Below are 10,465 nucleotides of genomic sequence, written 5' to 3'. Positions count from 1 at the left end.
AATAATGTAGCATACTTTTTTATTTAATTTGTGTGGGTTAAAACTTAGTGAATAATTTGAAGATTGAAAACAAGAAACCATAACACTTTTGTATTAGTTTGTTAAGCTTTCTGTTTCCTCATATTTAAATCTGATTACCAATGTTAATTTTGAAAATATGAATTCTGTTTTAGAATAGCTACATATGACCATGAAAACCTTAAATCATTTACTTTTGAAAACAGAACGTGTATGTCTTCTTCTCAAACATAGCTCTGATTTTCAAATTTTCTGTAATAACCATTTCTTTCACAGACCTTTGACTATTTTAAAACATCTCATCTTTAATATTCAGTTCACTACCTGTCAACATTCCTCTTTCTGAACTCATAACTTCTGTGAAAGCTAAAAATTTGAGTACCCACTCTGAGTATATTATTTCCTGCATAGTACTTAGTGCCATTTTATTTCTGTCAGGAAAATGCATACTCTCTGCATAAATTTCTACTTGCTCATTTCCTTTGAATTCTAAAAAAATTTATAATGCATCCTTGATATTGTTCTTGTTATTACCATCTAGTATAAAAACAATGAAAATTGACCACTTCCTAAGTTTCTTACAGTCAAGTAAAGAAAATTTCAGTGAAGGGAAAGCTTGGAAAAAGGATGGTAGGAATCAACAGGACTTGAGGGAGGGTTAGAAGATGTGTGAGCCCTTGACAGACAAGAAGTAGGAAGGAGTGCTCCAGTTATGTAAAGAGGCATAGCCAGTGAAGAACAGAAGCGTGAAATACTATGGTAGCTAGGGGAATGGCACAACTTCAAGGCAGCTGGAATGAAGAGAAATATCTTGGATATCAGGCTGAGCCAATAACACAATCTCAGGAAGAGTTTCTATGTCATATGCAGGCATTTAGATTCGTCCTGACATCAAAGGGAATTTTTTTTTTTTAATTGGAAAATGACCTTGTCAGAATGTCATCTTCAATGTTCACCCAGAGGGTGACATCAAGACTGTTCAAAGCTGGGCAGGTGGGCAGATGAGAAGTTGGAATCAGATTACAAAACTAATATAAAAGCATAGGGGAAAAGTGCATCTAATATGGGCAAGAGAAAGAAAGAGAAAATGTAAATTATAATTTAGAGTGAGGATTGACAAACACTGATGACTACTTACACTGTGATTGGGAATGGGATGTGAGATAATCTTGGAATCCAGATTACAGACTTGAGCAGCTCTGTGACTTTTGTGGATATTAACTGAGACAGAGAATCTGGCAAACAAGACCTTTGGTGGAAAAGTGATGAGTGCATCTATTTTTGGCATACAAAGGGTCCTGGGAGAAGTCCTAAAGGAGATATCCAAAGGTTTGAGACTGAGGCATGGATTTAGAAATGGTCTCTATATATCTTGTAATTAAATTTTGGGGTACTCATGGACTAATTTAAATGGAACCTGAAGTATCAAAATTGGAAAGACCAAGAAAGTTGCATTAGGGGAACTTGAGGGCAGAATGCTTCCAGTTTAAAGGATAAGTGGAGAGAGAATAGCCCATGAAAGAAATTGACTAAGGATATCCAGGGAGTTATGAAAGAACCATAATAGAATGATGTCAATTTGTCATGTTTCTTAACCTTTATAACAATTACATTGTTCTTGATGACTAAGATCATTAGTCTAATAACTATAATTAGTTATAATTATGTAAAACGGGAGTGTAAGTTAATGTGTTCTCTATTTACTGTTCTCAATAGGTCTCATTAATAGTGTTTATGAACAAAGTGTTTATCTCCATCTCCAGACTGTCTCTAAGGTCCTTCCAGCTGTAAACACAGACTGAACAGGAGCTCATGCTGTACTTAGAGTCATAGGCTAATTTCTAGTGATGCAAGTGGCTTGCACAGAATTTTGCACATAATAGTTGCTGTGAAAAATCTAGGTGACATTTTTTTCAGTCTAATACTTTTTTTTTATACATAAGTGAATCAAAGCAAAAAAAATGGTAACTCAAAAAGATCAAAATGATATCTAATATCATAGATGGGAGGGAAATGGAGAGGCCTTTATTCTCTAATTTCATCATCATTATTTTTTTCTCACAATATTATACTGCCTTTTCTCAGGCAATTTGGAATTTTTACAAACTAATACCTCTTAATTTATGGCAAAAAAAAACTATTCAATGAAACCTATCTTTTAACTATATCATAAGTTTACATTAAGCCAAGCACCCAACTTATTATTTTTTCATTTATTTAATAAGCTGTTTTTAGTATGACCTGACCTTCTCAAGTAGCAGGCCAGTCTCCTTAGCCATCCATAAACTGCAGGATGAGCACTTTCTTAAGCACTCTGTTAAGTGCTTAAATAATCAGACACTACTCTTGCAAAATAGATGGGAGTTATTTCTCCTGTTTATACTCTGTATATATCTATAAGCGCACTGGCAAAATCAACGTTAGGATCATGCTGGGATGAGGAAGGGGGAAACCCAGGGCGTGAAAAGTTCACTAAGCTGAAGCCACCTTAGACCACTTGCCGACCGGCCGCCTGCTTCTTCGTGTTAGTGCCTTCATTAATTTGCAGATGCATTGTGCATTTCCCATTGTCTATATTATTTTCCAAATGTATTTACATTTGTATTTTGGTTTTATGGTTTTTATAAGTTAAATAGTATAGTGTCTGACTATAGTTATTGCTGAAGGCTAGAAGCCCCTAATAACATTCTGCAAATAATTCTTTCTTCCCCTTCCTTGTTTGAGCTATGAAACAGCTTCCTTGTTTTTCTGACACAAGATGATAATAAGGGATGTATCAATCAATCCTAAAAGATAATGTTTCATTAAAAATGATGTCTGTGATCTGTCTTTATAATATAGTAATAGTCTAAAATTATATATTGTTCATTACATATTTATTTATATATAACATATAAAATGATTATGTCATTAATGATATTACATAGAAATTATCTAAAATACTTGTAGCGTAAACTACTCTTCAAAAATATTAAGAAGTTGAGAACATGTATTTTGCCACACTTTAAAATCTGCTAATACTTAAAATATCATTTTTAACCAATAATTATTTATAAAGGAAAATGAACATAAATATGTAAGTGCAAATCGTGTTGTTGTTGTTCCGTCCTAAGTTGCGTCCTACTCTTTGTGACCCCATGGACTGCAGCTCACCAGACGTCCCTGCTCTTCACTGTCTCCCATATCGCTCACTCACGTGCATTGAGTCGGTGATGCCATCCAACCACGTCATCTGCCCTCGCCCCTTCTCCTTTTGCCTTCAGTCTTTCCCAGCATCAGAGTCTTTTCCACTGAGTCAGCTCTTTACTTCAGGTTACCAAAGGATAGCCATTGTAAATAGAATCATTGCCATCAGAAACTTTTCACTCGACTGTTTGTATAAATAATCTAATAAGAGGAAAGTTTTGGTGTGGATATATTTATGAGATAATCTAACTTTATTAAAATCTGTTTTAAAGGTACAATTTGAATTTGAAAAAAACTGTAAAAGTGCATACAGGCATGGAGATTTATAAAATCATAAAATTGGACAGCTCATTCTGTGTGAACATTTCTTTGTTATGCATAAAATTATAAAATTCAGAATGTAGTCAAGTCTTTTTACTTATAAAGAATCAAAACAAGAGGCATGATTTTTATACTTAAGTGGAAAGCATTTTTATAAACTGCATTTTCTATGTTTATCATAAAGGGGTTTACAAATGTCCAAAGACTTAAATGTACTTTCTTTTTTTTTATTAATTTATTTTTTTAAATTTTATTTTATTTTTAAACTTTACAATATTGTATTAGTTTTGCCAAATATCGAAATGAAGATAAATGACATAAAAGAGTATTGAATAGGAGTTCCCCAATGTCTGTTGCTTTAAACATAAGATATATAATACCATCAATCTATGAGATTTATAAGCCAATTTTATAATCAAAGGGAAAGATCATTATACTTCAAGTGCTTCTGAGCTCGGAAGTTTCTAAGAAGCTTTTGAGTGTTCATGAATTTATGTGATCTTTCATATGGTAAAAGAAAGTAAATGCCCAATGTTGAAAAGCAACACATTTTCTTATTTTATTTTGATTCTAATAATTGCTAAAATTTGACAGCTAATAAATTCTGGAATATTTTAGATTGTAAATCAAGCTTATTTTTCACTGTTCATGTAACATGTTGGAGGGGTAGCTTTCAAAGAAAAAATTGAGGACAAATGATACAAATTGGTTTTAAAAATAGTGCAACTCAAAAAAAAGTATCACATAAGGGCTATAAATCCAAACAGCATTGGTATTATATCTTTTCATCTTTATTGTTCTTTCAAATCCCAATCATGGATAATAACCTGTGAAAAATTTCCTGAATCAACTATGACTCTTTTTCTAATGACTGAGTATTCATGCTCCTAAGTTTGCTATATTTATCAACATGGAAGAACTATTTATGATACTCTCACCAAATAAAATTATCCCAAAGACTCAGACTTTCTAAATTTTTCAATTTCTTCTAATTTAGTTATGCTTATAAATAAATTTGTCTATTGTTCACATTGTACCATATGATTTCAAAGGTAATATTTTTTGTCTGAAATAATTCTCTAAGCACCAAAAAAATACTTCCATTTAAACAGTAAAGTCATTTTGTAGTGAAACATTTTTCACTATGTGTCAGAAAATATATTTTGAAATAAATGTTTTACAAATTAGATTTACTATGGGGCTTCTCTGGTGGCTCAGATGGTATAGAATCTGCCTGCAATGCCGGAGGCCTGGGTTTGATCCCTGGGTTGGGAAGACCCCCTGGAAAAGGGAATGGGTAGCCATTCCAGTATTTTTGCCTGGAGAATTCCATGGACAGAGGTGCCTGGTGATCTACAGTCCACGGGGTTACAAAGAGTCAGACACGACTGAGGGACTTTCACTTCACTTCACTCACTTTCCATATTCAGAAGCTGAATCACAGGGTCCAAATTGCAGAGTTACTTTTCAGTGTGTTCACTTGATAGTATTCAGAGTTTCTGTGACCTCACACGTCAGAGGTCATGTCACAGCACAGGAAGTTTGAATTTGGGGTGTGGCTTTTGCATTTTCCTCTTCACTGTTTTGAATTATGTTTCTGTTATTATGTAGGCTTCCTTTGTGGCTTAGCCGGTGAAGAATCCGCCTGCAATGTGGGAGACCTGGGTTTGATTCCTGAGTTGGGAAGATACCCTGGAGACGGGAAAGGCTACCCACTCCAGTATTCTGGCCCAGAGAATTCCATGGATTATATAGTCCGTGGAGTCGCAAAGAGTCGGACATGATTGAGCGACTTTCACTTCACTTCACTTAACATCTTAACTGCTGCTGCTGCTGCTAAGTCGCTTCAGTTGTGTCCGACTCTGTGCGACCCCAGAGATGGCAGCCCACCAGGCTCTTCTTTCCCTGGGATTCTGCAGGCAAGAACACTGGAGTGGTTGCCATTTCCTTCTCCAACGCATGAGAGTGAAAAGTGAAAGTGAAGTCGCTCAGTCGTGTCTGACTCTTCGCGATCCCACGGACGGCAGTCCACCAGGCTCCTCCATCCATGGGATTTTCCAAGCAAGAGTACTGGAGTGGGGTGCCATTGCCTTCTCCAACATCTTAACTGAAGGAAGAACAATCTCAAACCCAATCTTAGAGCTTCAGAGTAGGAGAGGCGTGTATGGAAGGACTTCCAGACTGTCAGAGTGTCAGTCCACCTAATTAAGGAGGAGCTGCAAAAGGGATTCCCTTGCCTCAGATCTATGTGATGAGTACTTACTGAGCATATAACTTCGGCTTAGAGCTGAGTTCCTTTTTGGGTGATCCAGAAGTGGTCCTAAACCATTCACTTTCTGGACTCATAAATCACAAGATCTACATCATGTGGAGTTTTTCTAAACAATGTTCATGAATAATCTTTTAATGTGGTAGAAAACACAAAATCTCTGTGCAGATGTCCTACTAGCAGAGGAAACCATTCAGGTAACTGTTGAGCGTTCCTTCAACTTTGTTCACATCTCAGCCTAAGGAAGAACAATCTGACCTCCTCCAAGGGTAGCCAACACATTTTCTTATTAATCAAGATGAACTATTATCATTGAAAAGAAAGCCTGCTGATTCCTCATAAACCTGGGACAAAGTGATACTGTTTTAGACTTTTCCTTGCCCCCAGAACTCCACAAACTTTTTGGATTGTGACTCCAGTGACTTTATACAGTGATTATAAAATGAGGCACCCTGCAACTATACAGGAAATTGTACTGTGAGCTTCCCTGGTGCCACAGACAGTAAAGAAACTGCCGGCAATGCAGGTGATCTGGGTTTGATCCCTGGGTTGGGAAAACCACCTAGACAAGGGAATGGTTACCCACTCCAGTATTCTTGCTTGGAAAATTCCATAGACAAGGAGCCTGGTGTGTTATAGACCAGAAGGTTGGCCAGAGTTGAACATGAGTGAAGTGACTTTTTCACTTTTTTTTTTAATTATAAATCATAAAAAGGAAGAAGAAAATAAGTGAAAGGGAGGAAGAAAGGAAAGAAAAAAGGAGAAAAATAAGGAAGTTATTAGCAGAAATAATTCAAGGACCTCTCAAAAAGAAGTAGAAAAAATAATTCACTGTTATGATTTCATGGCCATCATATATTAATGGCCAAATACATTAAAGTTTCATATATGTACATATTTTTAAGTAATAAAAATATTTATTGTATGAATATAAGATTTATTTGGGGTCCATAACTTAATGAAATCAGAGCATCAACATGTCTGAAGCAATGAAAGACAAAAAAATTCTAAAATTTGCTACATAAAATTTTGTAAGACTATATACAGTAAACAAGCACAAGGCTATCAAAGGCAAATTACATATGGGGACATTTCTGGTAGCATCCTTAAAATATCAAATCCTTTAAAAAGTTCAAAAAAGTCCAAGTCTGATAGAAAAAAATAGCAAAAATTACTAAGAGTTTATGATTACAGAGTGACCCTCATGAATACGTGCCTGTGATACGCTAAACATTAAAAAGCAAGCAAAGCATGTGATGATAAAATTGGCAAATGAAGTGGATTAAGGACCTACTATGTGCCAGGCAATTTAGCACCTTGTAGGAATTATCTTTTGCATGCCTCAACCTTCTCAGATCAATATAATTAACATCCCTATTTTACAGAAAAGTGTAGTTTAGAGTGTTAAGGACTGAATGTTTGTTTCCCTCCAAAATTCATATGTTGAAACCTTGTATACCGCTTCAAGTTGTTAAGAGATGAGCTTTCAGAGGTGATAAGGAGTCGAGGAGGTCATGAGGGTGCATCCCCATGGAGTGACTGGTGCCCTTTGAGAGTCGTGAGAGACTCACTTCCCCTCTTTGATCTCTCCAAGTGAGGCTTCAAAGAGACATCATCTATTGCAAACTGTAAGAGAACTTGCACCAGAACCAGACCACACACGCACCCTGATCTCAGACTTCAAGCCTCCAAAACCATAGGAAATACACTTCTGTTGTTTTTAAGTGCAAATTTTATTGAATTTTGTTGTAGCAGCCTGAACAGACTAGGAAAGCCTATGCTTCTTGTAAACTTGATTAGATGAACAAAATTTAGACCATGTTCAGTTCACTTCAGTTCAGTCACTCAGTTGTATCTGAGTCTTTTCGACCCCATGAATCGTAGCATGCCAGGCATCCATGTTTATTACCAATCCCTGGAGTTTACCCAAACTCATGTCCATCAAGTCGGTGATGCCATCCAGCCATCTCATCCTCTGTCGTCCCCTTCTCCTCCTGCACCCAATCCTTCCCAGCAACAGGGTCTTTTCCAATAAGTCAACTCTTCGCATGAGGTGGCCAAAGTACTGGAGTTTCAGCATCAGTCCTTCCAATGAACACCCAGGACTGGTCTCCTTTAGGACAGACTGGTTGGATCTCCTTGCAGTCCAAGAGACTCTCAAGAGTCTTCTCCAACACCACAGTTCAAAAGCATCAATTCTTCAGCACTCAACTTTCTTCACAGTCCAACTCTCATATCCATACATGACCGCTGGAAAAACCATAGCCTTGACTAGATGGACTTTTGTTGGCAAAGTAATGTCTCTGCTTTTGAATATGCTATCTAGGTTGGTCATAACTTTCCTTCCAAGGAGTAAGTGTCTTTTAATTTCCTGATTGCAATCACCATCTGCAGTGATTTTGGAGCCCGCAAAAATAGTCTGACACGTTTCCACTGTTTCCCCATCTATTTCCCATGAAGTGATGGGACCAGATGCCATGATCTTCATTTTCTGAATGTTGAGCTTTAAGCCAACTTTTTCACTCTCCTCTTTCACCTTCATCAAGAGGCTTTTTAGATCCTCTTCACTTTCTGCCATAACGGTGGTGTCATCTGCATATCTGAGGTTATTAATATTTCTCCCGGTAATCTTGATTCCAGCTTGTGCTTCCTCCAGCCCAGCGTTTCTCATGATGTACTCTGCATAGAAGTTAAATGAGCAGGGTGACAATATACAGCCTTGATGTACTCCTTTTCCTATTTGGAACCAGTCTGTTGTCCCATGTCCAGTTCTAACTGTTGTTTCCTGACCTGCATATAGGTTTCTCAAGAGGCAGGTCAGGTGGTCTGGTATTCCCATCTCTTTCAGAATTTTCCACAGTTTATTGTGATCCACATAATCAAAGGCTTTGGCATAGTCAATAGAGCAGAAATAGATGTTTTTCTAAAACTCTCTTGCTTTTTTGATGATCCAGTGGATGTTGGCAATTTGATCTCTGGTTCCTCTGCCTTTTCTAAAACCAGATTGAACATCTGGAAGTTCATGGTTCATGTATTGCTGAAGCCTTGCTTGGAGAATTTTGAGCATTACTTTACTAACATGTGAGATGAGTGCAATTGTGTGGTAGTTTGAGCATTCTTTGGCATACCCTTTCTTTGGGATTGGAATGAAATGTGACCTTTTCCAGTCCTGTGGCCACTGCTGAGTTTTCCAAATTTGCTGGCATCTTGAGTGCAGCACTTTCACAGCATCATCTTTGAGGATATGAAAGAGCTCAACTGGAATTCCATCACCTCCACTAGCTTTGTTTGTAGTGATGCTTTCTAAGGCCCACTTGACTTCACATTCCAGATGTCTTATATTTGAATTGTTCTAAATGTCTTTGTGCAGAAAGAAAGGGCAAACATACTTTTCCCTGTTCCTCCCCCAAGAACAACTGAAATATCTGGATATTATATATAAAGAAAACACAAGCAGATTCTTAAAGGAAAGAAGAGGAACTAACTAGGTACCTAGGGACCCAAGGGACAGGAACAGTATGGTGGTGAGTTCCTTGGGTTTTCTCTTTTCCTCATTTATCACAGACTCTGCTGGAGAAATCAGCCAACCAGTAAACACAATGGGTGAAGAAAACAACAACAACAAAAATAAAATCAAGTAAACAAACACACTTTCTTTAGCCAAAGGACCAGTCTTAAATTTCCAAAACTATTCATCCAGTAATAGTAACTCTACTCCAGCCACATACTACACACACAGATCCAACACTCTTCCCCTCCCTCTGCAGACAAAGGCATAGTTGCCTGCTCTTGTCCTGTGATAACCAGGTTAACGAGATGCTCCTGTCCTTCCCAGTCCCTCACCCTCCTCCACGTGGTGTTCACAGAAGGATGAATGGGGAGTGAAATGGCTAACTCCACCATATTAATAAGCCCCACCTTCCTTGCCTAGAGGTGTTATAACTATAGAGTAGAAGTCAAAGATTTGATAATGGTCAACCATTGGTGTTGAAAAAGTCCAATTAATTCTAGGTTCAGATGCTTGTAAATGTCTTTTGATGAAATGCTTTTAAATACAGAAGTCAAAGCAAACTATATTTCTTCCTAAGGTTTATACATTATAGTTCAATTTAGTTCAGTCTCTCAATATTGTCTGACTATTTGTGAACTCATGTACTGCAGCATGCCAGGTTTCTTTGTCCATAAAACTCCACAATTGCTGAAACTCATGTCCATCAAATCGGTAATGGTATCCAACCATCTCATCCTCTGCTATCTCCTTCTCCTCCTGCCTTCAGTCTTTCCCAGCATCAAGGGCTTTTCAATGAGTCAGCTCCTCACATCAGGTGGCCAAAGTATTGGAGTTTCAGCTTCAGCATAAGTCCTTCCAATGAATATTCAGGACTCATTTCCTTTAGGATTGAATGGTTTGATCTTCTTGCAGTCCACTGACTCTCAAGAGTCTTATCTAACACCACAGTTCAAAACCATCAATTCTTTGGTGCTCAGCTTTCTTTATGGTCCAACTCTCACATCCATAAATGACTAATGGAAAAGCCATAGCTTTGACTACAGACATTGGTTGGCAAAGTAATATCTCTGCTTTTTAATATGCTGTCTAGGTTAGTCATAGATTTCTTCTAAGGAGCAAGCATCTTTTAATTTCATGGCTGTAGTCACCATTTGCAAATG

This window comes from Bos grunniens, chromosome 27, assembly GCF_055505025.1.
Source record: "Bos grunniens cultivar Pamir isolate PY7600 chromosome 27, Bosgru_T2T1.0, whole genome shotgun sequence".
In the NCBI taxonomy this organism is placed as follows: Eukaryota; Metazoa; Chordata; class Mammalia; order Artiodactyla; family Bovidae; genus Bos; species Bos grunniens.
Note: the sequence above shows the minus strand (reverse complement) of the source record.